The sequence below is a fragment of the Salmo salar genome, chromosome ssa09, assembly GCF_905237065.1.
Source record: "Salmo salar chromosome ssa09, Ssal_v3.1, whole genome shotgun sequence".
In the NCBI taxonomy this organism is placed as follows: Eukaryota; Metazoa; Chordata; class Actinopteri; order Salmoniformes; family Salmonidae; genus Salmo; species Salmo salar.
Genome location: NC_059450.1, coordinates 35,161,819 through 35,175,604, shown reverse-complemented (window position 1 = coordinate 35,175,604; position 13,786 = coordinate 35,161,819).

Below are 13,786 nucleotides of genomic sequence, written 5' to 3'. Positions count from 1 at the left end.
CATCACACAGTAGAACACATCACGCAGTAGAACACAGCACACCACAGCACACAGTAGAACACAGCACACAGTAGAACACAGCACACAGTAGAACACAGCGGAACACAGCACACAGTAGAACACAGCACACAGTAAATCACAGCACACAGTAGAACACAGCACACCACAGCACACAGTAGAACACAGCACACAGTAGAACACAGCACACAGTAAATCACAGCACACAGTAGAACACAGCACACCACAGCACACAGTAGAACACAGCACACAGTAGAACACAGCACACAGTAGAACACAGCACACAGTAGAACACATCACACAGTAGAACACAGCACACAGTAAAACACAGCACACAGTAAGACACAGCACACAGTAGAACACAGCACACAGTAGAACACGGCACACAGTAAAACACAGCACACAGTAGAACACAGCACACCACAGCACACAGTAGAACACAGCACACAGTAGAACACAGCACACAGTAGAACACATCACACAGTAGAACACAGCACACAGTAGAACACAGCACACAGTAAAACACAGCACACAGTAGAACACAGCACACTACAGCACACAGTAAAACACAGCACACGGTAGAACACAGCACACAGTAGAACACAGCACACAGTAGAACACAGCACACCACAGCACACAGTAAAACACAGCACACAGTAGAACACAGCACACAGTAGAACACAGCACACAGTAGAACACAGTACATAGTAGAACACATCACACTGTAAGCCTCAGATGCCGTACATATACTATTCTCACTATAATAAACGTGTTTGTTCTTCTCCTGTAACCATGTATTCTCACTATAATAAACATGTTTGTTCTTCTCCTGTACACAAAGACGTACACTTGTTTTCAAACAGGGATTCAGAAGGGCGATATTTCAAAGGCGACACTTGAGAAAGGAGGCTGCTTATTTACAATATTTATACATTTAAGTATGGCGTGGCGATACTACAGTAGGCATATTATGCATTTGTGTGTGTGGTCTGTCTGTCTGTCTGTCTGTCTGTCTGTCTGTCTGTCTGTCTGTCTGTCTGTCTGTGTGTGGGCTGCATGTCTTTGTGGGTGTGTAGGTGACAATGAGACTATGAAGAGAATCACTGATGAAAAAAAGGCTACTTTTGAAATTCTATGATAATTGGCTTCTTAAAAGGAACGTATTTTAACTATGTCACTGTGACTGCTGCATGACAATGAATCTGTTTTGCCACTGCTTCCTTGGCATCTGTGCCAATTACTTTATATGCTAATATATGCAAATTACTAAACATTTCAGATGCCAGTTATAAGTATATGCAAGTAGTGTATTGTATTTTAAGTAATATTCTTTAAGCCGGTCAACAAATCAAATGCATAAAAAAGGTATGTATACTATTTTTCTTCTTGTGGTATTTTCCTAGGATGTGATGGTATTTGGGGCACTGAAATAATGAAATAAATATTTACTCTCCAACTGAAACAGATATTCATGATAATGATAACAATTTACACCATAACTATTTTCTGCACAGTAAATTAAAAACTGTTAAAGGTATAGTTTCAGTATATCGAAGCCGAATGTTTACAGCACTACAATTCTAAAGCACTGAAATGAGAATAACAATGAGTTTTACAATGCATAGAGTAATTAAGTCAAGAAACTAGTTTCTCCATCAACCTGAATATGTATTTAAATAAATAATGATGTGTTTACTCATCAAACCGTGTATCCTACCTTCTTCTGTCCTATCTCAGTAGTAGTAGTGTTAGAAGGCAAAGCTGTGGATTAGATTTTTTTATTCTCTCTATAGGGGACTAACATTGTCGTTAAGTAAATGTTAAAGAATGCACTTTAAGCACCTTACAAGGCCCCTTTTCTCTTAACATAAATTGCTATAATTATGAGTGCATTCAGTTTTTCCACTCCCGGTCTCTCTGGGGAAGCTGCATCAATAGAATGAAGGGCTTTAAGCATGTTGTTCTATTGTTCTACAGTACCTTGGTCTACTATAGTACTCTGCCCTACAAAAGCAAAATGCAGTAACTATGCCAACAGTGAAACTGAGAAAAATGGCTTTAAAGTTATTTTGCTAGCCAGCCAGATATGTTTTAGGTAGATAAGTGATAATGCATTGATGTATCATGCTATTATGAGTAACGTTTTATGCATATTAACCATGACCACTGTTTTGACCTATGACCCCTAAAATGCTGACACTGCACTCTGCCTTTGTATGACCTTAAACAACTATATGGTTAATGCAAAGGCAAAGTGCAGTATTTTCTGGAAACAGTGTCAGAGCTCTAACTACATTCCAACTGTAGTTAGTGGTGTTATGTAGTTGTGTTTTCATGTTTTGAATGTTTTATTGTAGTAACCTTCAAGCTATTTTTCACCATAAGGTACAGTAAGGACAATTTCATCACGCAGAATGTTTATACTTAAACACATTTTTGACTTTGTGCAGTATCTACAATCTAAATATGTTTATCTAACATTCTTGCTGTTTTTCTGTTTAACTTTGTATGGTAATTTATTTGACTATGCATAAAACATTACTTCATAATAAGATGATACATCAGTGCATTATCACTTATCTACCTACAGCATACAGTATTTGGCTGGATAGCAAATCAACTTTAAATGCATTTTTCTCAGTTTCACTGTTTGCGTAGTTACTGCTCTTTACCTTTATATGGCAGAGCAGTTAACTACAATCAAAACATGGTGGAACAAAGCCATAGTACACTAACTTCCCTTACTGCTGTTTGCCTTGGTTTTTACTACTGCAAATTCCACACTCCATTTTCTATTAAACGAAACATAATTGAACCAGGTCACATTGTCACAAGATAAAACAGAGCCTGATTTCAGTCTTAATTACATTTCGACCAAAAGTGTAGTTACTGTGTTTTTCCTTTGTAGGGCAGTACTGTATACCAGGTAGACTGGCTGCCTCTGTCTATTTCTCTTCTATAAAACTCAACTGAGGATGTCACTATTGTATACAGAATGGATACACAGGAGAACCACAGAGAGATAGGTAGAGGGAGGGAGGGAGCGAGAGAGAGAGAGAGAGAGAGAGAGAGAGATTGTAAAGCGTGATAGAGAGATGGGAGAGAGTGGGAAAGAGAGACAGACAGACAGAGAGAGAGAGGTTTTTATTCATTTAAAAAATAAATACCTTATTTACTTAAGTATTTATACACTTTGCTATGATATTTGAAATTGAGCGCAGGTACATCCCGTTTCCATTGATCATCCTTGAGATGTTTCTACAACTTGATTGGAGTCCACCTCATGTCCAAATCATGATTGGACATGATTTGGAAAGGCACAGATCTGTCTATATAAGGTCCCACAGTTGACAGTGCATGTCAGAGCAAAAACCAAGCCATGAGGTCGAAGGAATTGCCTGTAGAGCTCAGAGACAGGATTGTGTCGAGGCACAGATCTGTGGAAGTGTACTAAACAAATTCTGCAGCATTGAAGGTCCCCAAGAACACAGTGGCCTCCATCATTCTTAAATGGAAGAAGTATGGAATCATCAAGACTATTCCTAGTGCTGGCCTCCCAGCCAAACTGAGCAATCGGGGGAGAAGGGCCTTGGTCAGGGAGGTGACCAAGAACCCGATGGTGACTCACAGAGCTCCAGAGTTCCTCTGTGGAGATGGGGGAACCTTCCAGAAGGACAACCATCTCCACACCACCAATCAGGCCTTTATGATAGAGTTGCCAGACGGAAGCCAATCCGCAGTAAAAAGCACATGACAGCCCGCTTGGAGTTTGCCAAAAAGCACCTAAGGACTCTCAGACCATGTGAAACAAGATTCTCTGGTCTGATGAAACAAAGATTGAACTCTTTGGCCTGAATTCCAAGCGTCACTTCTGGAGGAAACCTGGCACCATCCCTACGGTAAAAAATGGTGGTGGCAGCATCATGCAGTGGGGATGTTTTTGAGAGGCAGGGACTGGGAGACTAGTCAGGATCGAGGGAAAGGTGAACGGAGCAAAGTATAGAGAGGCCCTTGATGAAAACCTGCTCCAGAGCTTTCAGGACCTCAGACTGGGGAGAAGGTTAATATTCCAACAGGACAACGATCCTAAACACACAGCCAGTACAACGCAGGAGAGGCTTTGGGACAAGTCTCTGAATGTCCATGAGTGGCCCAGCCAGAGCTCGGATTTGAACATGATCGAACATCTCTGGAGAGACCTGAAAATAGCTATGCAGCGATGCTCCCCATCCAACCTGACAGAGCTTGAGAGGATCTGCAGAGAAGAATGAGAGAAACTCTCCAAATACAGGTGTGTCAAGCTTGCATCGTCATACCCAAGAAGACTCGAGGCTGTAATGGCTGCCAAAGGTGCTTCAACAAAGTACTGAGTAAAGAGTCTGAATACTTATGTAATATGTAATACTTATGTAATATTTCCCTTTATTATTTTTAATACATTTGTAAAAATTCTAAAATCCTGTTTTTGCTTTGTCATTATGGGGTATTATGTGTAGATTGATGAGGGGGAAAACAATTGAATACATTTTAGAATAAGGCTGTAATGTAACAAAATGTGGAAAAGGTCAACAGGTCTGAATACTTTCAGAACACACTGTATAAAATCAAGCATATTTTCCTTGTTAAAAGTGAAATATTTGACACCTGTCCAGGTAATGATTTGCACACTAACTAACATGATGTGAACAGTAAACCATCTGTATTCCACAACTTATTATCATGTCGTTAAATAAATAGGTTTATTCATTCAAGACAATGCAGTGGATCAATTGTAAAATATTGTACGCTCAAACACCTGAGTCAAATACCTGAATCTCTGAAATAGCAGATGCCATTGTTGAAGCCTGAAGCTATATCGTACAGTTTTTAGTACAATGCACCACCCCAATGGAAATAAGGTTGTAATGGAGGCAGCTCGGAAGAATGGTCACTAGCTGGCACAGCCACAAAGTCATGAAATCTGATTTTAAACCTAACCCTAACCCTAATTTTTACAATATAGACAATTCTGACTTTGCAGCTGGCCCATCTAGCGGAAATCGCTCAGTTCTGCCTCCAGGGTAAGATTCCTCCCAATAAACATCAACCTGCGTAAAAACAGAGAGCGAATTCTACTGCCAGAGTATTCATTATAGCAATTATGAAAAGGATCTGTTGTGTTTAAATCTCACACTTATTTTTAACTTTAGCATTTATTGTTATAGTGTTTTTCTATCAGTGTATTTTAAAATGATAACGTGAGGATATTGGGGGCAGTTATGATATGATAACTATATTGTGATGATTTTTCCATTTGGGAAAAACTGACAAACGGATAAACAGAGATAAATAAAGTCACAGGAATAAAAATAAGAGATTGAATATAAATACATTTAAATACAAATACATTTGCGTGCACACACATAAACTTGACCAGAGTTTCTGTAGTATAATGATGAGAACTAAAAGCAACAACTCTCTGGTAGGAGATAAGGGACCTCCTTCTTCTCTTCCTCTTTCTGCCTCATTCTCTCTCTTGCCCTCTCACTTGCTCGCTCTCTCCTTTCTCTCTCCCCGTCTCTCTCCCACTCTCTCTCCTCATCTCTCTCTCCTTTCTCTCTCTCTCTTTCCTTTCTCTCTCCCGCTCTCTCTCCCCATCTCGCTCTCTCTCCTTTCTCTCTGTCTCTCTCTCTCTGTCTCCCTCTGTCTCTGTCTCCCTCCATCTCCCTCGGTCTGGTGTGCTCCTACATGTATCCCCCTCTACATGTGTCACCAGTGTGGATTTTTATCAGTTCTTTAATAGCGGTGTGAAAGCACACTCATACCTGTCATTAGTCATTAGGGAGGGGAGGACCCAGGGTTTAAGAGGGTCTTGATTAACACATATTATCACAGAGCGCATGTGTGTGTGTGTGTGTGTGTGTGTGTGTGTGTGTGTGTGTGTGTGTGTGTGTGTGTGTGTGTGTGTGTGTGTGTGTGTGTGTGTGTGTGTGTTAAGAGGTCTTGATTCTCACAGATGATCCAGGCGACAGCTCAAGAGCAACTTCAAAATTGGACGTCTATCCATGTCCTGATGACGTCGGAAAATGCCTTCAAACCGGCTCCTAGGGGCAACAGTGACAACTATTACCGTCAAGAAGAATTGGGTTTTGCTAGGGTGTTGAGGACAGAGGTGGTGGATGGGCATAATCCCATGACTCTGGATCAGAAGGATGTGGTGTACACTATCACAAACCTTAACCCTTCATTTAAACATTAGGAATGAATGTCTAAACTTAATGTTTTAACCCTTTTGAAAACCTTAATACTTAATTTACTTCATTTATGTTTAGACTGTTGTTGTTCATGTTTTGCTGTGTTCTACTATGGAATATATTGCTTTCTTATTCTTGACACATCTCCCAGTCATATTTAAGGTTAGAACTACCTTTCTAAGTGTTCTGATACTTCTAGCTTGGAGTTGTATTTTTATGATAACATAGCTACAGTATTTCACTTTTTAATGTGCATAGTATTGCTTACTAGGTGTGTCCAATCAATTTTGTAACCACTCCCTCTTCAAATTAGTGCTAATTGGAAAAGCTGTTCAAAAGAGGACATTGTATTATTTCTTTGTACTCCCTGACGAAGGCCATGCAGCCGAAATGCGTCTGATTTTTAAAACTTTGTTTCTATTGAACATGCCAATTTCACGTTTTGACATCAAATTCTGATGTGAGACTGTGATAGCTAGTTGGATGATCACAAATCAAAATCAAATCAAATATTATTCGTCACATGGGCCGAAAACAACAGGTGTAGACCTTACAGTGAAATGCTTAGTTACAAGCCCTTAACCAACAATGCAGTTTTTTTTTTAATTCAGAGATAAGAATAACAAGTAGTTAAAGAGCAGCAGTAAATAACAATAGTGAGGCTATATACAGGGGGTACCGGTACAGAGTCAATGTGCGGGGGCACCGGTGTCGAGGTAATATGTACATGTAGGTAGAGTTATTAAAGTGACTATGCATAACAGAGAGTAGCAGAGTAGAAGGGGGGGTGGCAATGCAAATAGTCTGGGAAGCTATTTAATTAGCTGTTCAGGAGCCTTAAGGCTTAGGGGTAGAAGCTGTTTAGAAGCCTCTTGGACCTAGAATTGGCGCTCTGGTACCGCTTGCCGTGCGGTAGCAGAGAGAACAGTCTATGACTAGGGTGCCTGGAGTCTTTGATGATTTTTAGGGCTTTCCTTTGACACTGCCTGGTATAGAGGTCCTAGGTGGCTGGAAGCTTGGCCCCGGCTTTGTCGTATGCACTACCCTCTGTAGTGCCTTGGAGTTGGAGGCTGAGCAGTTGCCATACCAGGCAGTGATGCAACCCGTCAAGATGCTCTCGATGGTGCAGCTGTAAAACCTTTTGAGGATCTGAGTACCCAAATCTTTTCGGTCTCATGAGGGGGAACAGGTTTTGGCGTGCCCTCTTCACAACTGTCTTGGTGTGCTTGGACAATGTTAGTGTATTGGTGATGTGGACGCTCTCAACCTCCTCCACTACAGCCCCGTCGATGAGAATGGGGGCATGCTTGGTCCTCCTTTTCCTGTAGTCCACAATGATCTCCTTTGTCCTGATCACGTTGAGGGATAGGTTGCTATTCTGGCACCACACGGTTAGGTCTCTGACCTCCTCCCTATAGGCTGTCTCATCGTTGTCGGTGATCAGGCCTACCACTGTTGTGTCATCAGCCAACTTAATGATGGTGTTGAAGTCGTGCCTGGCCGTGCAGTCATGAGTGAACAGGGAGTACAGGAGGAGACTGAGCACGCACCCCTGAGGGGCCCCCGTGTTGAGGATCAGAGTGGCGGATGTGCTATTTCTTACCCTTATCAAAAGGGGGCGACCCGTCAGGAAGTCCAGGATCCAGTTGCAGAGGGAGGTGTTTAGTCCCAGGGTCCTTAGCTTATTGATGAGCTTTGAGGGAACTATGGTGTTGAACGCTGAGCTGTAGTCAATGAACAGCATTCTCACATAGGTGTTCCTTTTGTCCAGGTGTGAAAGGAAAGTGTGGAGTGCAATAGAGATTGCATCATTTGTGGATCTGTTGGTGCGGTATGCAAATTGGAGTGGGTCTAGGGTTTCTGGGATAATGGTGTTGATGTGAGCCATGACAAGCCTTTCAAAGCATTTCCTGGCTACAGACATGAATGCTACAGGTCGGTAGTCATTTAGACAGGTTGCCTTTGTGTTCTTGGGTACAGGGACTATGGTGGTCTGCTTGAAACATGTTGATATTACTGACTCAGACAGGGAGAGGTTGAAAATGTCAGTGAAGACACTTGCCTACCATTGGTCAGTGCATGCTCTGAGTACACGTCCTGGTAATCCGTCTGGCCCTGCGGCCTTGGGAATGTTGAACTGTTTAAAGGTCTTACATCGGCTGCTGAGAGCGTGATCACACAGTCGTCCAGAACAGCTGATGCTCTCATGCATATTTCAATGTTACTTGCCTCGAAGCGAGCATAGAAGTTGTTTAGCTCATCTGGTAGGCTCGTGTCACTGGGCAGGTCTCGGCTGTGCTTCCCTTTGTAATCTGTAAAAGTTTGCAAGCCCTGCCACATCCAACGAGTGTCAGAGCCGGTGTAGTACGATTCGATCTTAGTCCTGCACTGCCGCTTTGCCTATTTGATGGTTCGTCGGAGGGCATAGCGGTATTTCTTATAAGCTTCCGTGTTAGAGTCCTGCTCCTTGAAAGCAGCAGCTTTACCCTTTAGATCAGTGCAAATGTTGCCTGTAATCCATGGCTTCTGTTTGGAGTATGTACGTACAGTCACTGTGGGGATGGCGTCCTCGATGCACTAATTGATAAAGCCAGTGACTGATGTGGTGTACTCCTCAATCCCATCGGAAGAATTCTGGAACATATTCTAGTCTTTGCTAGCAAAACAGTCCTGTAGTTTAGCATTTGATTCATCTGACCACTTTTTTATAGACCGAGTCACTGGTGCTTCCTGCTTTAACCTCTATGGGCTAGGTGGGACGCTAGCGTCCCCCCCGTGGTGCACTCCATCAACAGCAGGTGCATTTCAAGAGCGGCAAATTTGAAACCAAATAAATGTCAAAATTCACATTTTTCAAACATACAACTATCTTACACCCTTTGAAAGATAAACATCTCCTTAATCTAACCACGTTGTCCGATTTCAAAAAGGTTTTACGGCGAAAGCATAAAGTTAGATTATGTTAGGAGAGTACATTGACAATAGCTGTGTGTAATGTTTTATCAATTCAAAGACAGGGTCACCAAAACCATAAAACCAGCTAAAATGATGCACTAACCTTTTACAATCTCCATCAGATGACACTCCTAGGACATTATGTTAGACAATGCATGCATTTTTACTTCTATCAAGTTCATATTTATATCCAAAAACAGCGTTTCACTATGGCATTGATGTTGAGGAAATCGTTTCCCTCCAATAACCAGCATTCAAGTCAGCACCACAAATTAAATAATTAAAATTAGAAAACATTGGTAAAATATTATATTGTCATTTAAAGAATTATAGATTTACATCTCTTGAACGCAATCAATTTGCCAGATTTAAAAATAACCTTACTGGGAAATCACACTTTGCAATAATCTGAGCACTGCGCCCAGAAAAATACGCGTTGCGATACAGACTAGCCGCCATGTTGGGGAGATCTAAAATCGAAAATACTATGTAAATAATCCATTACCTTTGATTCTCTTCATCAGATGTCACTTCCAGGTATCACAGGTCCATAACGAATGTAGTTTTGTTCAAAAAAGCTCATCATTTATGTCCAAAAATCTCCGTCTTGTTAGCACATGATCTAAGCCCGCCGGACTTCACTTCATGAACGAGGGGAAAAAATATATTTACGTTCGTTCAAACATGTCAAACGTTGTATAGCATAAATCATTAGGGCCTTTTTAACCAGAACATGAATAATATTCAAGGTGGACGAATGCATTCTCTTTTATAACGTATTGGAACGAGGGTACCCAACATGAACTCGCGCCAGAGTCTAATCGGCCATCACCGTTCCATGGCTCTTGTTCGGTCAGATCTCACAGTAAAAGACTCAAAACACTTTGTAAAGGCTGGTGACATCTAGTGGAAGCAATAGGAAGTGCCAAAATATTCCTCAGCCCCTGTGTTTTTCAATGGCATAGGTTTAAAGGTAATACAACACATCAGATATCCACTTCCTGTCAGAATCTGTCTCAGGGTTTTGCCTGCCAAATGAGTTCTGTTATACTCACAGACACCATTCAAACAGTTTTAGAAACTTTAGGGTGTTTTCTATCCATATATAATAAGTATATGCATATTCTAGTTACTGGGTAGGATTAGTAACCAGATTAAATCGGGTACGTTTTTTTATCCAGCCGTGAAAATACTGCCCCCTAGCCCCAACAGGTTAATTTTTGCTTGTAAGCAGGAATCAGGAGGATAGAATTACGGTCAGATTTGCCAAATGGAGGGTGAGGGAGAGCTTTGTACTCGTCCCTGTGTGTGGAGTAAAGGTGGTCCATAATTTGTTTCCCTCTGGTTGCACATTTAACGTGCTGATAGAAATTAGGTAAAACGGATATAAGTTTCCCTGCATTAAAATCCCTGGCCACTAGGAGCGCTGCCTCTGGGTGAGCATTTTCCTGTTTGCTTATGGCGGTATACAGCTCATTGAGTGCGTTTTTAGTACCAGCATCGGTCTGTGGTGATATATAGACAGCTACAAAAAATACAGAGCCCACCTGTTGTGTCCTAGACCCGTGCAAATTTTACATTTACATATCAGCCCTGTCAAAACAAGCTCTGGTGGGTGATTTGTGAATTTGTTTCTACTGCACTGGGAGGTGTGGATGGAACCAATCTTGGTTATGTACTGGGTTAACTTTTTAGGGTATGGGGGCAGTATTTTCGATTTCGGATGAAAAGCTTGCCCAGAGTAAACTGCCTAATACTCGGGCCCAGAGTCAAATATCTGCATATTGTTAGTAGATTTGGATAGAAAACACTCTGAAAACTGTTTGAATGATGTCTGTGAGTATAACAGAACTCATATGGCAGGCAAAAACCTGAGAAAAATCCAACCAGGAAGTGGGAAATCTGAGAAGTGTAGTTCTTCTTTTGAATCCCTATCGAAACTACAGTGTCTGTGGGGTCACGTTGCACTTTCTAAGGCTTCCTTTGGCTGTCAACAGCCTTTAGAAACTTGTTTCCTCCTTCTCCTGTTACTGGGCAGAGACTAGTAGCTCAGTCAATGAGTGGACTGCCTATGGACAAAGGGCTTGGGTATGCGCGAGCCCGCGAGTGCGCCGTTCCTTCTTTTTCTCCTGGAATGAATACGCTATTGTCCGGTTGGAATATTATCGACGTTTTATGTTAAAAATACCCTAAGGAATGATTGTAAACAACGTTTGACATGTTTCTACGACCAGTAATGGAACATTTTGACTTTTCGTGTCCTGATTTACGCTCAACAAAACGGAGGTATTTGGAGATAAATATGGATTATTTCGAACAAAACTAACATTTCTTGTGGAAGTAGGAGTCCTCGGAGTGCTTTCTGGTGATGATCAGCTAAGGTAAGAGAATATTTATAATACTAATTCTGAGTTCTGTTGATGCCAGAACTTGGCGGGTAGCTGTATAGCTTGCTTCGATGGCTGAGCTATGTACTCAGAATATTGAACAATGTGCTTTCTCCGTAAAGTTATTTTGAAATCTGACAAAGCAGTTGCGTCAAGGAGTAGTGTGTCTATAATTCGTTCAATAACTGTTGTACATTTTAGGAACGTTTATGATGAGTATCTTTGTAAATTGATGTGCACATTCACCGAGAGTTTTGGTGGGAATACATTTTCTGAACATCACGCGCCAATGTAAAATGCTGTTTTTGGATATAAATATGAACTTTATCGAGCGAAACATACATGTATTGTATAACTTGAAGTCCTATGGGTGCCATCTGATGAAGATTATCAAAGGTTAGTGAATATTTTAGCTGTACTTTTGGTTTTTGTGATGCATGTCCTTGCTTGGAAAATGGCTGTGTGGTTTTTCTTGTGAAGTTTATGTCCTAACATAATCTAATTTTATGCTTTCGCCGTAAAGTCTTTTTGAAATTGGACAATGTGGTCAGATTAACGAGAGTCTTATCTTTAAAATGGTGTAAAATAGTTGATTGTTTGAGAAAAAGAAATTATGAGATTTTTGCTGTTTTGTATTTCGCGCCATGCTATTTCACTGGCTGTTGAATAGTGTGTCCCGCACGGACGTGACCGTCCCACCTAGCCCAGAGAGGTTAAGCTTGTGTGTTGTTGCTTGGCCATGGAACGCATTTCATGAAGCTCCCGACTAACAGTTCTTCTCTTGCAGGGCAGAAATTTGACGATCTGACTTGTTGGAATGGTGGGATTCTATGATGGTGCCACGTTGAAAGTCATTGAATTCTTCAGTACGGGCCATTCTACTGCCAATTTTTGTCTATGGAGATTTGCATGGCTGTGTGCTCGATTTTATACGCCTGTAGAGCAACGGGTGTGGCTGAAAAAGCCGAATCCAGTAATTTGAAGGTGTGTCCACATACGTTTGGCCATGAAGTGTACTATGGGTACCGATAGCTAACGAGCAGCAATAGTTACGGAGCTTCGTTTTCTTGTCACTGGTTATTTGGACAAATCACGAGTTTGCAGGTGTTAGCATCTTTCGGATTTCAGAAGGGGAAGGGACATTCGGCCCATATAATTGACACTAACTTGGAAAGAGAGAGGGTGGAGCTCCTCCATCCGGTTCCACTCCTCATTGAAGCATCTCTTCATCTCTTCTCTTCTTTTAAGATCACCATGCGCAATGCCAAGCATCGGCTGGAGTGGTGTAAAGCTGCCGCCATTGGACTCTGGAGCAGTGGAAACGCATTCTCTGGAGTGATTAATCACGCTTCACCATCTGGCAATCCTACTGAGGAATCTGGGTTTGGCAGATGCCAGGAGAACGCTACCTGCCTAATGCATTGTGCAAACTGTAAAGTTTGGTGGAGGAGGAATAAGGGTCTGGGGCTGTTTTTCATGGTTCAGACTAGACCCCTTAGTTCCAGTGAAGGGAAATCTTAATGCTACAGCATACAATGACATTCTAGACGATTCTGTGCTTCCAACTTTGTAGCAACAGTTTGAGGAAGGCTCTTTCCTATTTCAGCATGACACGGCTCCCGTGCACAAAGTGCGATCCATACAGAAATGTTTTCTAGAGATCAGTGTGGAAGAACTTGGAAGAGCTCTTGTGGCTGAATGGATGCATGTCCCTGCAGCAAATTTCCAATATCTAGTGGAAAGCCTTCCCACATGAGTGGAGGCTGTTATAACAGCAAAGGGGGGACCAACTCCATATTAATGCCCATGATTTTGGAATGTGCTGTTCGACAAGCAGATGTCCACATACCTTTGGCCAAGTAGCGTATAAAGACAGATCTATGGTAACATTTATGTTTACGTAGTCCGCCCACGAGAGATTAGGAAGGGACTATTCTTGATATAATGTCATCCTGATTTGACCCAATAAGAAGGCATCCTTTAACTCTGCCAAAACTATTTTAATTTTATAATCTCTCCTTCGACTAGAACTGATTCCTACCGTCTCCGTCCACAACATGCCTTCACAAGCATTCACTTAATAAGATCAGAAATACCTGAGATTGTGTCTTTACAGGTGAATATGCATCCAGGCTATTTAAAACAAACCACATCTGTCTGTGACATTTTCAAAATGGACTCCCCGAAGGTAAA